We start from the raw sequence: 22,838 nt of genomic DNA on the forward strand, positions 1-22,838 counted from the left end.
CTCCAGAGAGGCAATGTCTTTTAGGCATCCCCAGACCCACTCTCTTGCTGAGCCCTCTCGCCCAAGGGGCACAAAATGTCCTGTCCCAAAGAAGGGCCAGGCACAGAGAGATCTGCTGGAGCTGCCCTGCAGAAGGTGCCTGCAGCCCAGGGAAATGGCTGCCCACACAGAAAGGAAGAGGACCTTGAGCTCTTCTTGGAAGGAGACAGGCTGCCAGAGCGCCACTGTCTGTGGAAACACTGAGGCAGGGCTGGAAGTTCGGCCCATCTGAGCTATTCCTGTTGGGCTCGGCTGTGGCAACTTTCAGTCCCACTCTTTTTCAGAGCCCCTTTTGGGACAGGGGCAGGCCCAGCAGCAGCGAGACTGGCCCCCTCAAACCGTGGATCCTTCCGGACCTTCTCCTCAGGATGCCTGTGATTCTCCTTGGCCAGCTGACTCCTGCCGCTTCCTGAAGGCCACCGATGCTCTGCACCTGGAACGTCAGAAGAGAGGGGTGGGAGGAGGCTTCATCTCCCCTTCTCCGAGGATGCCTGAGGAAGGAAATACAGGTGACTGTGACCCAGGACCAGCCTTCCAATAGGAATGTGGAGTCTTGGGGGGGATTCTTGAGGGCAAAAATTCTACTGTGTGAGCTACTAGCATTAAAGTTGTGAAGCCTACATTTGACTATCATGTAAACCTAGCCTAGAGGAAGCATCTGAGAATTTAGGCTGAAAAAGCTGTGAGCAGACCAGTGAAAAAGCTGTGAGTATTTGCTCACTGACCTCAAGAGACCAAGGGTTTGATTCCGTATCAGGCAGACTCATGTGTGCATGTGGTCCATATTTTACAGGTCCAGTATTGCAGGTTTTTAAAAAAAAATTACATGGAATATTTCATCAGCATGTCAAGTACTGCGCCCAAAACAAAGATGTGTTGATTGATGAAGAACTTGCAGTCCCGTTTTTCCAGGCTGTACCTCTGAAGTGACAGACAGCTGTCATGCTGGATCCTCCGCCCCCCCCCCCCACTCCCCTGGGCTCTGTCTGAGGCCTTCCCAAAAGCTGCTAGCTCCTCCTCAACCCAATGGGCTCTGCTGCCATCTTGGTGCCCAGATTTCTGATAGGACAAAGTGCCCAAATGGCCTGTTTTTCACCAGACCTTCAACAGCTCATGACAAGCTCCTCCTCCAACCAATTTATTAGTTCTTCATCCGTTTTCATGCGCCCCCCCCAAAAAAACTTACACTGGTGACTCTGAGGGATGTCTTCCCAAAGAACTAACTGGGAAAAAGCAACGCCACTCTGTTCCTCCAGAAAAGTTGGCCTTTGTGCACTGAGAGCAGACTTGAGGGAAGCAGTAGTCCTGAGAACAGAATGGCAGGAGAATCAGTAAAAATCCAGAGCCAGATCCTTCTGAAGACAGATGAATGGCTGGGAAATTGGGCAGTGGGCTCTCTGTTTGGTGCTCCCTTAGTCCCCCTTTGGAAACTCTGTTTTGCAGTTGGCTCCTGAAAGTGCAGGTCACTGAGACGGAGGGAGGGAGAGCATCCTGAAGTCCTCCAAAGGAGGAAGGGGAAGGGAATCAGCTCAGCCAAGTCCCAATGGAAGAATCTGCTTAATGTTCAGCAGACCAGTGGCTGTGCTGATTCTCTCCACGGAGTAGGGGAGGCCAGTCAACTGCCACAGAACCTTGAGAGAGGCCATGAGGTTGCCAACCCCCAGGTGGAGCCTGGAGTTCTAGAATTCCCACTTCGCTCCAGACTACAGCAGTCCGTCGCCCTGGAGTGCCTGGCAGCCTCAGAGGGTGAATCCTGCAGCATCTCATCCCGTTCGGCTCCCTCTCCTCCCCAACCTCTGCCTTTCTCAGGGTCCCCCCCTCCCCCCCCAAACAAATCTCTATGAATTTCTTTGCCTGGAGCTGGCAACCCTAAGAGAGGGTGGTGGGGACCCCACAAAATGGCTGCTGCAGGAGGCAAAGCCAAGTTCAAAATGGATGCTGAGGTGGCGGAGCCAAGCAGACATACAAGAGGAAGTTGGGATATGCACATACACATGACTACAACCATCTATAAAACACACAAACACAAGACTGGGGCAGGGGGATCACACGCACACAGCCTTGGGAGTATTAAAGCACCCATTTCCTGTCCCAGCAGCATCTCCCTCCCTCTTTCTCTTCCCATCCCAGCAGTTCCCTGGGCTCAGCCGGAGGAGGCTGCTGTCTCCCGCCCAAAGGTGGGGAAGGAGAAACCAGGGGACTGGGGGGCTTCTTCTTGCTGAACCCTGCAGAGGGAAAGGGGTCATGTGACCAGAGGGAGGTTTCTTGAGGCAGCAGCCTGACCTCCCTCACAGGGTGCTTAGGAGGGACAAAATGGAGGAGAGGAGAATCATGGCAGTTCTCTTAGGTCCCCACTAGGGAGAAAGAAGTTGTGGAAACTATTCTGTGTTATTCAGAGAGGGATTCCTTCAGCTGCAGAAAGGTAGTCTCCAATGGGACTCAACTCAGGGAGGTTTGTTGAATCCCACTGTACTTATGAGGCTCCCTCCACCAAAGGTAGTTCCCCCACCCTGATCCAACCAGATCTTGCTGACAAACAACAGCAAAATGGCCTCCTAGTTTCTGTGTTCTCCTAGTTTATTGATGAAGACTCAGCATGGGTCTTGCCTCATTAACCTGTTAGAGGTTCTTTGAGGGGATGAACAAACATGTGGACAAAGGGGACCCAACAGACGTTGTTCACCTTGACTGCCAGAAAGCTTTTCATAAAGTTCCTCATCAAAGGCTCCTTAGTAAGCTCGAGAGTTGTGGAGTAAAAGGGCAGGTCCTCTTGTGGATCAAAAACTGGCTAACTAATAGGAAGCAGAGAGTGAGTATAAATGGGCAATCTTTGCAGTGGAGGACGGTAAGCAGTGGGGTGCCGCAGAGCTCAGTACTGGGTCCCATGCTCTTTAACTTGTTCATTAATGATCTGGAGTTGGGAGTAAGCAGTGAAGTGGCCAGGTTTGCAGATGACACTAAATTGTTCAGGATGGTGAGAACCAGTGAGGATTGTGAGGCACTCCAAAGGGATCTGTTGAGGCTGGGTGAGTGAATGTCAACATGGCAGATGAGGTTCAATGTGGCCAAGTGCAAAGTAAATGCACATTGGGGCCAAAAATCCCCAGCTACAAATACAAGTTGATGGGGTGTGAACTGTCAAAGACTGACCAAGAGAGAGATCTTGGGGTTGTGGTAGATAATCCACTGAAAATGTCAAGACAGTGTGGGATTGCAATAAAAAAGGCCAACACCATGCTGGGAATTATTAGGAAGGGAATTGAAAACTAATCAGCCAGTATCAAAATGCCCCTGTATAAATTGATGGTGCAGTCTCATTTGAATACTGTGTACAATTCTGGTCACCGCACCTCAAAAAGGATATTATAGCATTGGAAAAAGTCCAGAAAAGGCTAACTAGAATGATTAAAGTTTGGAACACTTTCCCTATGAAGAAAGGTTAAAACGCTTGGGGCTCTTTAGCTTGGAGAAACATCAACTGCGGGGTGGCATGATAAGAGGTTTACAAGATTATTCATGGGATAAAGTAGAGAAAGAAGTACTTTTCTCCCTTTCTCACAATACAAGAACTCATGGACATTCAATGAAATTGCTGAGCAGTCAGGTTAGAACAGATAAAAGGAAGTACTTCTTCACCCAAAGGGTGATTAACATGTGGAATTCACTGCCACAGGAGGTGGTGGCAGCTACAAGCATAGCCAACTTCAAGTGGGGATTGGATAAAAATATTGAGTAGAGATCCATCAGTGGGTATTAGCCACAGCATATTGTTGGAACTGTCTGGGGCAGTGATGCTCTGTATTCTTGGTGCTTGGTGGGGGGGCACAGTGCGAGGGCTTCTAGTGACCTGGCCCCACTGATGGACCTCATGATGGCACTTGGGGTTTTTTGGCCATTGTGTGACACAGAGTGTTGGATTGGATGGGCCATGTTCTTATGTGACACAGAGTGCTGGACTGGATGGGCCATTGGCCTGATCCAACATGGCTTCTCTTATGTTCTTATGTGTTGCAAAGAGACTCGCCTCCAGCTTCTGGAATGCTGCCAACCACGCTGCCTCTCCCCTGTTCTTGTCCCCCCAGGCCAGCCCCTGGATCCAGAATCAGGCAGTTCCTGGGCAGTGTTGCCAGCACCCACATCCCCCTGCAAACCTCTGACAGCCCACATGCTACGCCCCACAGCTCCCCTTTCCCCCAGGAGCAGCACTTTCAGGGTCAGTCTGGGGTAAAGTGTGGGGGGGGAGAGATTCCCGCTCTCTGGATGGAAATCGCTTCCATTCACAGTGAGCTTGCCTGACCTCTTTCAAGGGGGGAAAGTAGAGGGTGGGAGGAAGTGGAGGGGGCAGCCGGGCTTCCCTCCTTCATGCCCAGCAGAGCCCCCATGGGGCCTTTTGCCTTGCATCTCAAGTTTGGTTACTGGGGGGCTTGGAGATTTAGTGTTCAGGAATGGCCTCCCAGTTGCCCTGTGGCTAGAACAGACCCCCCTCCCATTGGTTGAAAGAACAGACATCTGTGAAAAGTCTCCTCAGAACATGGAAGAGAAATCTTGGAAAGGTTCCCCAAGAGACAGCCAGGCCCCTTTCCCCAAAGGAACCAACCTCAGTTCCCCTCCTGGTTCCCCCTCCTATCTCCCCGGAAGCAGCGTGGCAGTGCCAGTGCTAGGGATGCCGGGTCCTCCAGGCCACCAGTGGGGGGTGGAGAGTAGGGATGACATCTCCAGGCCGGGAAAGTCTCTCCCCGAGTTCCACGGTGGCAGCTCCAGATGTTTTTCGGAGAGGAAGAGGCTCAGGGAGAGGCTTCCTGTAGTTGTCCAAAGGAGGAAGAGGAAAGAAGTCCGCTCTGCTCTGCCCAAAGGGACAACTGAGGAACCTGCTTCATTTCCAAGAGAGAGGGGGCCACGCTCAACCCTTCAGCAGAGCAGGGAGAGTCTGGTCAACTGCCACAGAACTCGGAGGGAGGGTGGGGTTGCCAGCCTCCAGGCAGAGCCTGGAGTTCTAGAATGACAACTGATCTCCAGACCCCAGAGATCAGCTCTGTGTAAACAATTTAAACAGTTTAACCCTTTAGAACTGCGCTGCAAATGTATTCTGTGAGTTTGATGTCAGGATTTTGGTCTTGACTGCTGCTTGACATTCCCCTCCCACCAAGGGTACCCCCCCTTCATGCTTCTGAATGAAAGCAAATCCATAATAAAATGGAGCCAAAGATTTGCATTGACTCAGCCCTGATTACTAAATGTGCTTTTTGGATTGGCCATATTGAGAGGCTCCGGACAGCGGATTAACTCTCTTTGGGGGCCAACTAGCTTCTACATGCTCATCTGAACAGACCCGCTTTGCCACTGACCTCTCACTCCACTCCCTTCCTGCTGGGCATCGGCGTGAGGATAGTTTCCAGCCAGAGTATAACATCTGTACCATTCAAAAAACATCCCCTTCTCTTTGCTAGCAGTATTCTTGCTAGGTCCCCTGGCAGGGGATGGGGGGGTGTAGGGTGGACAGTTCCAGGTTGGCAAAGTCCTGGAGATTTGGAGGTGGAGCCTGAGGAGGACAGAGGCCTCGGTGGGGTCCAAGGCCCCAGAGGCCACTCCCTCCTTAAAGCATCCCTTGTCTCCAGGGGAGCTGATCTCTGCCGTCTGGAGACGAGCGACATTCTTGGGCGATCCTCAACCTGGGGACAGGCATCTCTAGCTAGCAGAAGGCCATCCTTAGGCTGCGGTCAGACGTACATTTTTATCCGACACAGCAGCGCATGCTCTTCGGATTGAAAGTGCATGTCCCTACGACAACATCTGGGAGTAGTCGGTGAGTTGTGGGTATCCCGTCATGCTGTGACTTACTGTTGGACTTTTTTGATAGTGGATAAAATCCGGTCCTAAATGCTTGACGACGGGCCAAAAACAGATTTCCCCTGTCTGATCACACCAGCATTAGCGAGTCGTCTCAACTTGCATCCCAGATCAGCGCCATCCCAGATCCGCAGGGCCTGTAAGACCGAATTGTTTAAGCAGGCTTTTGCTGTTTAATTGAAAAAGGGCTGCCACCGGACATCTTATAGAATGCTGGCGATCACAGTCGAGAATTCAATACCGCTTATATTGTACTGAAGCAGCGCCATAGAATGGTTTAAAACTGAAATAAATAAATTGTTTTATATGTTTTATTGGACTGATTGTATTGTACAATGTTGTGAGCCGCCCTGAGTCCGCTTGCAGAGAGGGCGGGATATAAATTGAATGTAATTAATAAACAAACAAACAAACAAATAAATAAAATCTTAGCGATAACTGCAAAAGGATCAGCAAAAGACGGAAGGCTCCTGGGTGCTTTAAGCACCACGACAGATGCATTCCGAGCAACTGCAAATGTTTCTTTTTAATTTTGTTGGGGTTGAATTTTGTGACACAATCATTATTTAGTCCGTATTTCTAGAAAATAGGCCCTAAGAGGTTGAGCCAATCAGCGGCATTGTTTATGCACATGCGCAAAGGCCGGGCCGTCTGATCAGTCAACGACGGGACAGGCAGAGGTTGCCCTTGAAAGGGCAGCTGCTGTGAGAGCCCTCTCCAGCCCCACCCACCTCACAGGGTATCTGTTGTGGGGGAGGAAGGTAAAGGAGATTGTGAGCTGCTCTGAGACTCTTCGGAGTGGAGGGCGGGATATAAATCCAATATCTTCTTCTTCTTCCTGTGAGGTGGGTGGGGCTGGAGAGGGCTCTCACAGCAGCTGCCCTTTCAAGGGCAACCTCTGCCAGACCTATGGCTGACCCAAGGCCTTTCCAGCAGCTGCAAGTGGAGGAGTGGGGAATCAAACCCGGTTCTCCCAGATAAGAGTCCGCACTTAACCACTACACCAAACTGGCTCTCTCAAGATCGGTAGCCATATTAGTCCATAGCAGGAAAAGAGTGCAACAGCCCAGTAGCACCTTAAAGACTAACAAAATTTGTGGTAGGGTGAGAGTGTTTATGAGCCACTGCTCACTTCTTCAGATACTGATTCTGAAGAAGAGAGTGGTGAATCTCAAAAGCTCACCTCTGGTGGAAACATTTGCATATGTAGTGTGCACACTGAGCAATGGCACATCTTTATCCTCTCAACAAAATCTAGGCATTGGTGGGTCAGACAAGACAGAGTCTTTTAAGGGGTGGGCTGGGGGCCCCACAAAGACCTCGGAGAACAGTCTGAAGGCCTGGGCAGCAATCAGATTACTGAACCTGATTCAGACCAATCTCCAAACCAGGGTTGGGCTCCACACGACCTCTCCCTCTGCTCCTTTGCCCTCGCATGCAGCCTGATTTCCCACCTCTCTCGGCAGATTGGCTGGTTCATATATTACCACAAATAATGATTTGTCATAAACCAGGAATGGGTAAAATGCTGAGGAGGTAGAGCAGACCAGGCCAGCCTGGAGTGACCTGAAGTTTGGAGACTTGAATTTCTTGGCGTTCATATCCTTGTATCTGAAATCGATTACCTGATGCTTGAAGAAGCAATTGTGAAACAAGGCAATAGTACATCCTTGTTGCAATAATTGGACTGCTGGCTGCCTTAAAATTTGAATTTACTTGGACATCACTCATCATTCTTCTCCAGGGGTACATCAGACCTTTCATCAAGGAAACAGCATTGGACTGCTTTAAAAATTGGACTTGATTTCTGACGGCTACTTTGGGATGTTCTGTTTCCTAAATTATTGAGTTGTGTCTGTGCTTGATGTTACACAGAATACACTAAGCTTTTGATAATATTGTGATTGTTTCTTTAGTGTCTGAGGCCGGTAATCACGGAAACTTTGTGCTTTATTTTCTTGCTACCTACCACCGTGGCTCTCTTGTTGTGTTACTTAACCTCCAGGTGGGGCCTGGAGACCTCCCAGAATTACAATGACTCTCTCCAGATAGAAGTCTGCAGATTTATACCCCGCCCTTCTCTCTGAATCAGAGTCTCAAAGTGGCTTACAATCTCCCTTATCTTCCCCCCTACCCACAATAGACACCCTGTGAGGTGGGTGGGGCTGAGAGAGCTCTCCCAAAGGCTGCCCTTTCAAGGACAACTCCTACAAGAGCTATGGTTAGCCCAAGGCCATTCCAGCAGCTGCAAGTGGAATAGTGGGGAATGAAACCCGGTTCTCCCAGATAAGAGTCCATATGAACATATGAAGCTGCCTTATACTGAATCAGACCCTTGGTCCATCAAGGTCAGTATTGTCTACTCAGACTGGCAGCGGCTCTCCAGGGTCTCAAGCTGAGATTTTTCACACCTACTTGCCTGGACACTTTTTTTTTTTGGAGATGCCGGGGATTGAACCTGGGACCTTCTGCTTACCAAGCAGATGCTCTGCCACTGAGCCACCATCCCTCCCCCTAAGTCCATGCACTTAACTACTACACCACTGGCTTTTTCTAGAAAGAGAGGTAACAGATCCGTTTTCCTGAAGGAAATGGAAGCTTCAGAGAATGGGCTCTATAGCAGTGTCTAGGAGAAACATAAGACTCTGAATGACCTCCCAGCCCTCCATCTTTTTCCTGTTTCTACCCTCCCCCCAGGATGCACACACCCAAATCTCCAGGTATTCCCCAACCTGAAGTTGGCAACTCTAATGCGTCATAACACCAAAGCACGATTTATAATTTCATTCGAATTGTGCCGGTCTCCCTCTCCGATCGATGCCAGAACGACACACTCAAGGGACACAAATCAGTGGTATTTCGAATTTTATTTGCAATACTTTAGCTCCAAGTTTCAAACTGCATTTTTTTTACACTCAAGACACAGTCATGCACAATCCATATTTCAGTTTTCTATTGCTTCAACCACAATTGAAAATAACTTAATATTGGAAACGGGGAGAAAAAACTTTTCTTTTTTTAAAAAAATGGAGGCTGAGGTCAGAAAGATGAATCTGCGCCGTCAGCGCCTTTTACAAAGGAAAGAAGGACACGCTCCTCTTTTGTTTTCTTAAAAAAAGGACCTCTTCATCCAAAGTTACAGAAGAATTTCCTTACACCTTGTTATGTTCATCATTTCTTTTGAAAACGAAAATATGTCTGCAAAAAAAGGAAGAGGAATGTACAGCAAATTGTTCCAACAGTGGAAACGTGGACCCTCCTCTGTTCCATCTTGTCTGGTAACCCTGCATAGAAACCCCATCGGTGTCCCAGACAACTATATCAGCCTCTTCCGAGAAGCGGCATTCAGAGGTGCCAGAAAACCAATCGCAGTTGCAGCTTTTTATTTTAACCTTCATTGCTCCAATTTGCTCTGATCCACACATAGGGGCTGCGCATGCTCAGAAGCAAGCTTTCAGCACACACTCCTAGAGGGAAGGGGGAATTGCACTTGTCAGTGGATGCGGTAGGCACGAAACCCAAGCCCGATCCAAGACCGAGGGTCACAGCTGGCTTAGAGACAGGGCTCACACCTTGTGCAGCAAAGGTTTTCAGGCTCAGTTGCACACAAGGGGACTCTCGGGTGCAGCGGGAAATCCCCATCTCTCTCTTTATTGAGAGTTACTGGGAGTCAGAGGAGACCCATCCAGGGAGGGATCGGCAGACCAATAATCTGATTCCGTTAAAGACAGCTTCATATGCGCTGATCCGCGATGCATTCCCTTACTTTAAAAACCGCCAACCCACCAGTCCCTTGCACCCACACAGCTAGCGGTACCTCCCAGTTTCCCCACCAAACATCAACATATGGGAGTTCTGGTTATGCCCCCTCAGCCACACCGCTCTGCATGTACTATGGTGGCTCAGAGTCACTGGGGGGGGGGGCGGTGAATGCATTGCATAGATGGTCAATCGGACGCCAAGTCTAACTTGCGTCTGACTAAGCGCAAGAACCACTTCACGCATGCCAGGGAGGATTCCCACTCCGAGATGACCTTCAAGTGCAAGAGAAGGGTGTAGAGCAGCTCTTTTCCAACCCGGAGGCCTCTGTCCAACATAGAGTTGTCATTCTCCAGGTGGGGCCTGGAGATCTCTTGGAATGACGACTGATCTCCTGAAGACAAGAGGTCAGTCCTCTTGGAGAAGCTCAGGTCCCTCCTGCCCTCCAGCTCCACCCTCCTCTGGCTCTACTCTCCTTCTCCCCGCCCCAAAGTTTCAAGGAATTTCCCCACCTGGAGTCGGCAATCCTCGTCCAATGCATGTATTTACGGCATAGCAGAAATGTCACATCTCACAAGTGTGAGTGTATCTATTTGAGCGTCTGACGTCTATAGAGATTCTTTCTTGGGGTGGGGAATTGCCATGTTGAAAGCAGCATTGGGCCGTCACTGAATTTCTACCTTGGAAATCAGGCACATCGCATTCACTCCCCGTCTCTCTCCTTCCCTCTCACACGGCACAGACAGAAGCGCACAATACCACAAAGCTCAGAAACCCCCAGTATGACCCTTTGAAGCTGTACCATCCGCCGACACCCTCTTGCCTGCCCTCTCTGCCAGAACTTGGCTCTCCCTCTGGCGGAATCATCACCCATTCCACTGCTGCTTTGGAATTTCAAACAGAAAAGGGGTTCAGTCCTTCCCATCCCACCACTCCTTTCCTTCGCCTTCTCGATACCGTGCCCGAAGTCAACCGCCATCATTCTGTGAAAGGGGTGGGTGTTTGCTTTCATAGTGGAACATGGCCTTACTCGGAGCTCTGTTCAGACTTTAAATTCACTTCTTTGTGCCCAACAAACACGAACAGCCCTGAAGTTGATCTGAGACCACCATCTGGAATCCATGTGAAACTTATCACCGTTCCCTCTGATAAGCCCTACTTGCTGGTGAAGGTGTCCAGAATTTTCTGGGCCTGATCCCTAGACTTCCCCATTTCCAGGATTCCCCATGCAGAAGGAATGGTTGTGACTCCAGCTTATGCCTGCAACAAACGCATCCCTATTCAGCAGCCCACCCCACAGGCTTTCGAAGGCTCCCGGGGCCCCTCCACGGCTCCCTTATTCCCCCAATAGCAGCCACCAGCCTCTGGAATTGCGGCTCTATTCTCTCCCCTCCTACCATGGCCATCCCTGCAATTATGACTCCTTCCACCCCCACCCTGCCCACATCGCACCTACACTGGAGGGAGCGGAGAGCCACCTTTCTGATCCCTTTTACCCTTTACTGATGCCAGCAGTACTTTCAGAGAGGCAGTCATACTGGTCTGCAATAGAAGATACATTTGATTCCAGTAGGACCTCCGAGACGAACAAGATTTTCAGGGTAGAAGCATTCCGAGTATAATCTTCACCAGACAAAAGGAGCTTTGACTCTCAAAAGCTTAGACTGGGAAAAAATCGTACCAGTTGCTATGGTGCTACTGGATTCAAATCCAGCTGCTTTACTGCATATGGCTGCCCGCCGAAATGGTCATCACGGAAGGCGCCATGTTCAGCCACGTGGAGCGGGTCAAAGAGGTGCAAGAAGGCATCGTGGCAACACTGTAAGGGGCCTAGGCAGCTCAGAAGACCGCAGAAGGCAGCAGCCCCACAAGTCTCTTGTGCTCTCTAGCCTCCAAGCACTTCTCCCCTTGGGAAACGAAAGATTCTCTCCAGTGTCTCCAGTTAAGAGGTCAGCAGTATTACAGGCTGGGGATCTCGGTAGATGGCCCGGATATGACAACTCCAGATATCGCCCCTGAACTTTAGTTTCAGGAGCCTCATTCCCATATAGCAATATTTTAGCTAAGGTGGAACCTTCCCCACCTGGGCGGGACAATTTGGACTTCTGAGCATTCATTGTCCTGTCCAGCCTAAGTACCGCTCCCCCTTGCTAAATAACGAGCACCCGGGGATCACTCCATCCATGTCTCTAATAAAACCGGACAAATGAAAACAGCAAAACTTCAGCAATAAAAGACTTTGTTTAATCACAGGATTCAAGTCAGCACAACACCCCCGCCTTGGTTTTCCAACAGTGCCAGACTCTTTCAATTGGGGGGGACCTCAGTTCAGGAATGTCATCTTGGAGATTACACAAGTAGGGATCTACCAGAAGACTGTTACACGCACACAAGGGGGGCGGGGGCAGATGCCCTCTCACATCTTAGCAATGCAGCTTTTAAAACAGTGCCTGTTGTGGTACAACCAGCGTTGATGGTCTGTGGTTTACAGCCACCAAGGACAAGAAGAGAAAAGAATAGGGAGGATAAGGACAAAAGCAAAACAGCACAGCACTAGCAACAGGCAGATGACTTTTTTTTTTTTTTGCACAATTTTCATTGCAACACATCCCTTTAAAACTCAAGGGCACAGTGGAATGAGGTGGTAGAACAGGGAGGTGGTGGAATCATAGAGCTGGAAGGGATCTCCAGGATTGTCTAATCCAACACCCCTGAACAATGAAGGGAATTTACAGATACCTCCCGCCCCCCCTCCACATCCAGTGATCCCTGCTCTCTGCCCAGAAGATGGCAACCCCCCCCCCCAAAAAAAACCCCTTCAGGATCCCTGGCCCCAAAGGGGTGAACAGCATTTCACTGGCAAGTAAGAAAGGGCCACGAGAACTAAGCACTGACGCAACCCTTCCTCTCTCATGATCTGCTTAAACTCACAAGATTCGCACTGCTGTCAGATGGCCATCTAGCCTCTGTTTAAAAACCTCCATAGGAAAACCCACCACCTCCCGAGGAAGCCAGCTCCACTGGGGAACCACTCTGTCAAGAAGTTCTTTCTAATGTTTAGCCAAAACTTGTTTTAATTTCAGTCCACTGGTTCTGGTCCAGCCTTCTGGGGCAACAGAAAACAACTCCACAGGAGAACAGAACCACTTCTGATCCCCGACTGAACTATCAGTTTTGAATGCTTCCCCTTGCAAATATGTATGTATTTTTTTCAAAAACACAGAAACTCAGGGAGAAAGAATCTCTCCCAGCCCACTTCCTGCCTGGACTAGTTTTCTACTTGGGGATTCAGCACTGAGAACAAGTTCCTTTCCCCAGAGGTCTGAAATTATACGGCCCATTCTAGCACCTCCACAAGATACCACATATCCTAGGCCATGGAAACCTCCCCTCACTTTTCAGTCTCTTTTACAAATCACTTCTTGTACTTGGCGGACACTGATACACACTGTGCTTTAACCAAACATTCAGATTTTCAAGGCTTGTGAGCAAAGGCTTAGAAGGTTTCTCTCTGGTCAACATGTCGATATATGATTTCTCTCAGCAAGTACGGGCCAAATTATAACATTTTTGTACTATCCCATACCCTTCTTGCTTCCCCTTTGCAGGTCATATCTGTAGGAGGCAATACTTATGGGGGGGGGGGGGAAGAGATTGGATTTATACCCCAACCTTCACTACCTGAAGGAGTCTCAGAGCGGCTTACAATCTCCTTTCCCTTCCCCTCCCCACAACAGACACCCTGTGAGGGAGGTGGGGCGGAGAGAGCTCTGGCAGAACTGCCTTTGAGCAGAACAGCTTTGAAAGAACTTGTCAACTGATCAAAGCCACCAAGTATTACACCATCTTTCAGTTTTCAAAAATATATTATAAGGATTGTGTACAACACATAATAAACAATACAAAAATGATAGAGGCCGGCGGTGCTAGGGCCTTTTAAACAGAAAACCCCAAGGGGCCAACCCCTCCATCTCCAAATGAAAAGATATGTCCAAACTTGGAAACAGCCCAACTGAAATTCACAAGGTGGGTGCTCCTGAAGAGTGTAGCTTCAACGCAGCCGCTTTCTTAAAAAGACGTCTCTCTAGATTTTGATGACGTTTCAATTCTTTCTTCAGTTTGATGGCTTAATTATGAACATTGATGTTCACACTGAAATGAGAAGCTTAACGCTGTGATTAGAGAATGTAGAACAGGGTTCCTAAATAATTAAGCCGTCAAACTGAAGAATTGAAACATCATCAAAATCTAGAGAGACGTCTTTTTAAGAAAGCAGCTGCGTTGAAGCTACGTTCCTCAGGAGCACCCACCTTGTGAATTTCAGTTGGACTATTTCCAAGTTTGGACTTCTATCTTTTCATTTGGAGACGGGGCTTTTTGACCCCTTTGGGTTTTCTGTTACTTTCAAAGGCCTTAACACCGCCGGCCTCTATCATTATTGTACTTTCTATTATGTATTGTACACAATCCTTATATTTTTGCAAACTGAGAGATTGTGTAATACTTGGTGGCTTTGATCCGTTGACTAATTACACCAAGTGCCCTTCAAGCAGCAGACTTGAAAGAACTTGTAGCTGACCCCAAGGCCACATCAGCTGCATGTGCAGAAGTGGGGAATCAAACCCAGCTCTTCCAGACAAGAGTCCGCGCACTTAACCATTATACCAAAGGGGTGTGAAAGGAAAAAGGCTACATCCTTTCACCCTAGCATAAGGTTACCAACCTTCAGGTGAGGCCTGGAGTTCTTCCAGAAATACAACAGACTCCAGAGATTAGTGCCCCTGGAGAAAATGACAGCTCTGGAGGGTGGATTAGGAGATACTGAAGTCCCTCCTAGCCCATAAATTTCCAGGGATTTCTCAAGTCAGATTTGGTGACCCTCTGCTAAGAATCATAGTTCACAGTATTCAGTATTGCAGCTTAACCTAACACTGCTGCCAAAGACAATGTTGGGGGATCCCACCTCAGATCTCCATACCATCTAATTTGGCCTTATAGTTTGGATGAAAAACATAGCAGTGCCCTTTGGTGCATGCCTCATTAAGCGATGCCCAGAAATGAAAAGACTCCGAAAGCGATTTTAATTGTTTTAGGGCCCAGAGACCGTGCCTTGTATCTGTCGCAGAAGTATCATAAAATTTATATTTACAGAATGCAATCGATACCTCTGGCATTCAGCCCTCATTCTTACCAACTGGACACCTTTTGGCTCTCGCCAGATATGCCTTGCAAAAACTTTAATGCAGAACAACCAGCAGCTCTGAATGTGGCTTGCTCTGAAGGACAGACAACCATGAAGATGCCATGAACAAGCAGTTAGTCTTCAGGTGGGTTATACAGTGTGAGGCAAAAGGCAAAGACCTTGTTCCTCCAAACAGCATGGGAGTAATTTTCTGTGAGTTAACAGTGATTGGTACCCATGCTCTAAGAGCTTCATGCTGCCCGTGTTATTTTTACAGTGTCAGATTTTGCATCTCACGGAAGATGTCTGAAGAGAGCCCCAAAATGTCTTGGAGCGTAAGAAAGACGACCTCAGTCTTTATGGCCGAGGATCCTCAGTCCAGTGATTAATAAACAGTAAAGGAACCCGCTGAGGCCTAAGGGTTTGTCTTCAAGACCCCTTAAGATGGTCAAACTGAAAATCTGAAAGACAGAGCTCACACTGGATTACCATTCAACCCACGTCAATCATCAAAAGCTGACTGTAGAAAGTCTCACCTTGAATGTTCTCATCCGAATCTAAGGACACAGTAGAGCGGCAAGAGAAGCAGCTTACTACTTTTAGTAGGTGACTTCTCCTTAATAGTTAAAATCATTGGCCCCCGATACAGCTCAAGTGGAGCTCAACAACTTGCATATTACAATTTAATGTGATGTACATCAGAAGATGCACTTAACTAGTCCAATTCAGCTAGTCAGACCATCGTAAGGAGGCAGGTGTGAACACACCTCCATCCACCTCAGGGTACCTCCAGAGTCATCTACTTCTGGGCGCAGAGTTCCTTTGTGAGGATCAGTCCCTGTTGGGAGGTGGTGGGGGTGGTGAATGGCCGCTGTTTATTTCTTTGGACCACTTTTAACTATTTCCTCACATTTTCACCTGTTTCAGACATTACGGCAGCTCCTGGGCCAGCTCAACTGGCCCTCCGTTACCAGGGAAGGCGACACATTGCTAAGTTTTGTCTTCAGCTGCTACGACAGACCCTCTATCTTTTAACCAAGTCATTTGCAAAACCAGGAAACCCCAACCCCTCCCCAAGCAGGCAGAACTCAATTCTTTGCAAATTCTTGATCAGAATTTTTCAAAAATAAATTTTCATCTTTGTTACGAAAAACCAACAGGAAGTAACTATTTGGACTGAAGGAGCAACGTTCCAGAAATTGGAATGCGTTGCATTTCAGACAGAAAAGAGGGCAAGTGGGACAGAGGCAGATTCAGCTATTAAGCTCCGAGACAACGGATTTCACAATATGGCCACCAATGGAAAACAAATACGGAGGTGCTTACAGAAACAGACAGATGCAAACAAGAAGGCAAGACGGCTGCATTGCAACGTTACACACATCAGAGCACAGCAAATTCCTTCAAGCTTGGGCTGATCACACACACATACACACAACCTTTGAAAAACATTAAATGATGGCCCTTCTCCCCTTTCCCTTCTCAGTCATCCGCCCTGTGCTTCTCAAAGCTTCGCTGGTCCTTCCCCTATTGTGCTCCTGTCCCAGCATCCTTTGCTGCCTGGACCCTGCATCCCCAGGAGAAACAGGAATAGCAATGGCAAGATAAGGCATCCGTTCTCCAGTGTGAGGGGAAGCCAACAATGTCCACTTTGGGGCAATAGTCTGAGGCAGGGGTGGCCAAACTGTGGCTCAGGAGCCACATGTGGCTCTTTCACACATATTGTGCGGCTCTCGAAGCCCCCACTGCCCCGTCAGCCAGCTTGGAGAAGGCGTTTATCTCTTTAAATCACTTCTTCAAGCCAAGCCAACCAGTGGTTTGGAAAATGCATTTAAAGTTAAAGTTGCTTTCTTTCCATCTTTCCCTCCCCCTATCTTCCTTCCTTCCCTTGCAGCTCTCATACATCTGATGTTCATGTCTTGTGGCTCTCCAATATCTGACATGTATTCTCTATGTGGCTCCTGGGTGAAGCAAGTTTGGCCACCCCTGGTCTGAGGCAACAAGAAGCAGGGAGCTCTCAGGCATGGCTCCCAGCACATGACCGTTTACAGACCGGGCCTTCACAAACAGCAAAGGAAGCTGGAGACGTCTTCCTGGTCTTGGCTAGTTCAGATCATGGGACTGCTAGACAGCTAATGCTTCAAGGAAAGAGGAACCTCAATGTCAAGTTTTCTGTATACAGGGAGGTGTTTTTTTTTCCTATAAGGGGGAGCATTCAGTCACACAGTCTCTCCCAAAGCGGTCTGTTCTAGAGCCAACTTTTCTCCTGTTTGTTTAGACCAGCCCTTCTATGGTTTCATAGGTTCTGTGCTACCAAATAAGGACCAAAAGACTAGGATTTCCAGCCTCCAGCTGGTAGCTGCAGATCTCCAAGCAACCGAGATCAGTTCACCAGGAGAAAAATGGCTGCTTTGGAAGGTGGCCTGTATGCCTTCACTGAAGTCCCTGCCCTCCTCAGACTCCACTGCTAAAATGTTCAAGTATTTCCTAACCTGGAGTTGGCAACCCTACAAAAGACAGTGGATGAAAGATTAAGAATAGTGAATGCGCTCATCTTTAAAATGAGTTTTTAATTTTTTTTTAAAAAATTGATCTCTTAAGATAAACTTTGCAGCCTACGCGATCTTGGATATATTGGTTGGCTGAAAAGCCTGGAGTTCTTCAGGCAGACTGCTAACCAATGAGATTCACAAGTCAAGTTTTCCCTGGAGGACTCCAGTTCCAACTTTACCTACTTGGAAGGAGTTTTCCTGTTGGAAGGACCTGTTGGAAGGAGTTTTTCATTTCCAAGGAGGTGGGACCTACAATGTCTGTAAATAGTCAATTCCTCTGTTTATCGGGACAGGATATATTGATGGTGCTGCTTCATAGTCCCAATATTCCGTCACTGTCTACCAAAGGATGTTCAGGTACCCATCCCCTTTCAGTTCTTTAATTATATACGCTCCCCCCCCAAAAAAAAATAGAAGAGGAGGAGGTTGGATTTTGGCCCCACCCTTTACTTGGGAGTCTCAGAGCAGCTTACAATTTCCTTTCCCTTCCCCTCCCCTCAACAGACATTCTGTGAGATAGGTGGGGCTGAGAGAATTCCGAGGAACTGCTCTTGAGAGAATAGCTCTGACAGAACTTGTGACTTAACCAAAATCACACCAGCAACTGCATGTGAAGGAGTGGGGAACCAGCCCCACTTCTCTCCAATTAGAGTCTGAGCTCTTAACTACTACACAAAACTGCCTCTCAATAATCTGTAAATCTGCCTCACGGGTGCAAATTTATATCAAACAATTACACCAAGAGCAACATAATCCCTTTTATGTTCTGAGGGCAGGGAAACAAAGTTCAACTTTACTTACATTTGTTTGGTCCTGATTACCTCTTTCCACTCAAGAAAGAAATACTGGCATGTGTTTGTGTTATCAAACACTTTGCTAAATTCAAGGCTGTTCCTCTAGTGAATCTCAAGATTAATTTCATTAAAAGTAAAAGGGGATTCTTAGAACAACAGAAAGAAAAATAATACAGAACACACAAGAAGCTTTTTGTGGGATTAGGCTAGGAGGCCATTCACACCAGCATCTGGTCTGCGGTTAGCCAGATAACTCGAGAAGACTCAGAGGCAGACAGAGCCCCTTTTTTCCCCGCCCCCCCCCCCAACAACTGGTATTGAGAGCTCTGCTGCCTTTGAACATCAAGGGTGACAGCTAAATTCTCCATGAAGTTGACCAATCCCCTTTCACAGCTGTCTAAGCTCAGCTTCCATCTCTACGCCTTGTGACAGTGAGTTCCATAAGCTCCATTTGAGGAATTGCACCAATAAGCCCTTTTTTCCTCTGGTGAACATATTGCCTGTCAATTTCGGGGGGGGGGGCGTGCCACATGCTCTAGTATTCTGGGAGAGGGAGAAAACAGTTTTATTTACTCGCCCCCCCATGTTAAAATCGATATGCTTCTATCATGTTCCTTCACTGTCATCCTTTCCCCCCTCTCTGAACTGAAAGCCTCCAACTCTTTCACCTTTCCTTACAGAAAAACAGGAAGTTCTGGGCCATTTCATTTGCCCATTTCCCCCCAGCCTGGCAATTTATTTTTGAGATGCAGTCATCAGGACTGTATCCCATAATGGCTGCACCGCAGAACTAGCAAGATCAACCCCTTTGATTTTCAGTCCCTCAACGAATATTCCCTAGCACAGAAGCCGCTTTCCCACCAGCCAACGTCACCTTTGCTTTCTGTAAACTACCTTTATGTATACCTTCAAAACAGTCCATAGCTCTGGCCCAGAATTCTCAGGAACACTCGTCTAGAGTTGTGTGAACCTACTGGAGCAACCCACCACCAAGAGCTTATGCATGAGCCCTGGCTGAAAGGAAATGGGTACGACATCATGCCCTTCTGCAGAGCTCACGATCCCCACCCCCCAGGTCCTCAGGAATTTCCAAGATAAATCCATGAAGCCAGTTATATTGGCTGAAGTTGAAAGGGCAATTTACAGACTGTGCCATCTAGGATATTCTAGCATCTGACCTATAGAATTGGGAAGGTTTTCAAAAGTTTGCTGCGGACTAAACTTCAACAGACAAGAAAATGTCAATCATAAAATGTTATTGGGTTTTAAGGCAATTGTGTTAAGTGCAGAGCAGCTGCCTTGAGCTGGAAGGCCCAGGCTAGCCCAGTCTTGCCAGACCTCAGAAGCTAAACAGGTTAGTGCTCGCTCGAATCTGGATGGGAGACCACCGAGAATCTCAGGGCCACAACGCAGAGGCAGGCAACGTCAACTACCTGTGGGGTCACAATAAGCGGGCTGCGGCTTCGCGGCACTTTCCACCACCACCAGTGTAATACCTGACAATGTGAGCCTACTCAGAATCACCCCGAAGTCTAGTCGATGGGTCTTACAGCCAAGCAAGTGTGCTCAGGATTGCATTGTGGGCAAGATCCAGCCAAGGCAAAGCACTTCTCAGCCTGATTTATTTCAGTCCTGTTCTCTTACTCTTAAGAGAATCAAACGCACCTTTTCTTTAGCTGTCAAAGCATGCACCCCCTCGTTCATCATCAGGAATGCTGGCCAGGGGGCGGGGGAAGAATTCACTTTGGGAGACTTAAACAGTCCGCATGCAAACTTGAGACATGACATTTGATGGAGAATTCTCCCCAAATCTGATTTTGAATCTCTCCCTAGAACTTGCTTGTCCTTTTCAACTGTAGTGTTCACTGTCCCGTGCCTGCTCGTTCCTGTCAGTCGTGCAACCACAAACACACACATGCGCTGCACTTTCCTCTCCTGGAATCTGGAGTTCAAAATTCTCCTTCGCTTCTGGGTAAGGCCAGGAGCGGCAGAAGCCACCACAGAACCTAGTGAGTCCCAGAGCAGAAGCTGCAGAGGAAGATGCAGCTGGAGCAGAATCTGGGAAGTCCAGGAAGGACCTCGGGGGGGGGGGGGGGCGGGATACTAGGAGAGCAGGCAGACAGGGATGGCCCCGGGGTCTAGCAAGAGATGGCAGCTGCCGTCTCCCACCCCCACTACTCATCTCCTCTCCCAGTTCCCAGTCCCAATATATTCAAGTGCTCTAGCATCGATTGAAAAAGTTATTTGCCTTCATTTAATAAATATGCATTGCACGTATATAGTAAAAGCTTGCCTTCTACTCCCTTTGTTCACTCAAAGTAGATTTTCTAGACTTGTTCCTGGAGCCGGGATACAATTGGGGAGAGGCATAGATCTGGACTTCCAAACTGCAGTGCTGGTTAACAGATAAAGCACAGTTTTGCCGGTCCAACCAGTTACACAGTGGATGGCGACATTTTTAACAAGAGAAAAACCTATTCGGTGAGACTTTTCATGTCATGGCTCAGTTCAGACCCAATCCTGCCTCTGCTCACTTTATGAAACCAGGATTCAGCTCATAGTGGATCGCCTAGTTCCTAGTTTCATCACCCTCCCTCTGGCCAGGCACCCTGGGGAACGGGAATCAGAATTCAGCCAGGATTTTCCACGACTACGTTGTGCGAAATCATTGTGAAGACTTCCTGCGGTTAATAAACCAACGTTCGTGGCTTTGGATCCTGTTTTGACAGACCTCAATGGAACACAGATAATGGAGCGGCCCAAGTTCGAGCAATCACATTGACTAAAGTCCGTTTAAACCATGGTTTGGCATTATGTCTGAAAGGAGCTGGTTTCCTATTGGGATCCCAGTCTTCGAAGGGTCAGTGCCTTCCAACCTCACTTGAAAAAGAAAATTCATGACAGGAACCCAGATTTCTTCAGCAGACATCAAGATGGACCTGTCACAGGTCAGAAAAGTACCTACTCCTTGGACATCTGCAGTGGATTAGAACAGGGGAGAGCTTGGTGTGATAACAGGAGTGTGAGGATAGGAGAGTCATGAATGGAGGGGCATTAGTGACATTTTCACATTATGAATCCATCCCTGCTAGGCTGTTATTTGTGCCACAGATAGGCAGAGCCTGCATTTGGTCATACTAAGGAAACTACAAGCCACCACCCACCACGTCAGTTTAGCTCTTTAACACTGCAGCATGAAGTCATGGGAAATGACCTACATCAGCTCCTGCATCACGAGGAGGTGCTTTACACTGCTGCGGGGTGGGGAGGGGAGGTGCCACCATCTGTGGGAGCCAACCCATAATTTCCTGGGAGAGCGCATTCTTTTTAATTCCGTTCAATACTTATCGACTCGCTGCAAGGGGATCACAGCACCACGGCAAAATGCACTTTAACAGTTGTTACTGTGACACCCCCAAGACGTATCGTGGCACAGACCATGGCTGAATAAATGACTGCCAAGCGAGAATGGACCAGCAGATTTTAATGAAACAGAGACAATGCGTTTCTCACCAGCTACTGGAATTAAATTAGTTTGACTAATTTAATGACTGGCTGTTCTGGATAGACACCACACTTCCACACTGTTGCGCTTCACATTTAAATGTCACAAACTGTACCTCTTACATTTCGTGGCCTTTTAGCTTCACTGTATCCATGTCTATCTGCTGGCTGATGATTCACTTTCTGCAGCTGATAAAGCCAGCCCTCTCTCTTTTATGCTTAGATCAGCATACCTGCTTCTCCCCTCCTCCATTTTATTCTCACAACCACCCTGTGAGGCACCGTAGGCTGAGTGAGACTGGAGGAGACCAAAATCAGCAAGTGAGCTTCCTGACTGGGGGAGGATTTGAACCCAGGCTTTCCTCGATCCTTCTGTGGCACTCTAGCTATCACACCCCTGCAGTACGGTTCTTGAAGAGGATGCAGGATGCTTGTCTCATTACACCACCCCAACAGGCAGCTTGTGCAAAAGAGATGATATGACTCCCCCCATGGGAAAATAATAACACCAGGGGCAGGCAAATGGACCCAGGAGAAAAATAGCCCCCCTTCCCTCATGGCCCCAATGCAAATGGAGGCTCCGTGCGACAGTAAAAATGAGAGTAGAAGAGATTGGATTTATACCCCACCCTTCCCTTGGAGTCTCAGAGCGGCTTACAATCTCCTTTCCCTTCCTTTTCCCTGTGAGGTAGGTGGGGCTGACAGAGCTGCCAGAGAACTGCTCTTGAGAGAACAGCTCTATGAAAACTTTGACTGGCCCAAGGTCACCCAACTGGCTGCATGTGGAGGAGGAGTGGGGAATCAATCCCAGTTCTCCAGATTAGAGTCCGCCGCTCTTAACCACTACACCACACTGGCAAGAGGGAGGGAGGGAGGGAGAGGGGGCAGGAAGGATTTGTCCACAAATTCCCTATCTTCACATCTAGATGGCTTTAGAAGAGCCCAAAGACGAATGGAAAATGCCTTTAATGTGACACTGTGCCAACTCAACCACGACAAAAGACAGACAACCCTTGCATCTCAGAGGGGTAGCTGAATGTGCAGCATTATAAGCTAGATTGCTCTCCCCCCCCCACCCCGCCCATGTCAGCGCCCCACTTTCAGCAACCATCTCAATCCTACCAACAGTCAAAACATCTGTCCTTCCCCTCCCAGCTTGGT

The sequence above is a fragment of the Heteronotia binoei genome, chromosome 11, assembly GCF_032191835.1.
Source record: "Heteronotia binoei isolate CCM8104 ecotype False Entrance Well chromosome 11, APGP_CSIRO_Hbin_v1, whole genome shotgun sequence".
Taxonomy (NCBI): Eukaryota; Metazoa; Chordata; class Lepidosauria; order Squamata; family Gekkonidae; genus Heteronotia; species Heteronotia binoei.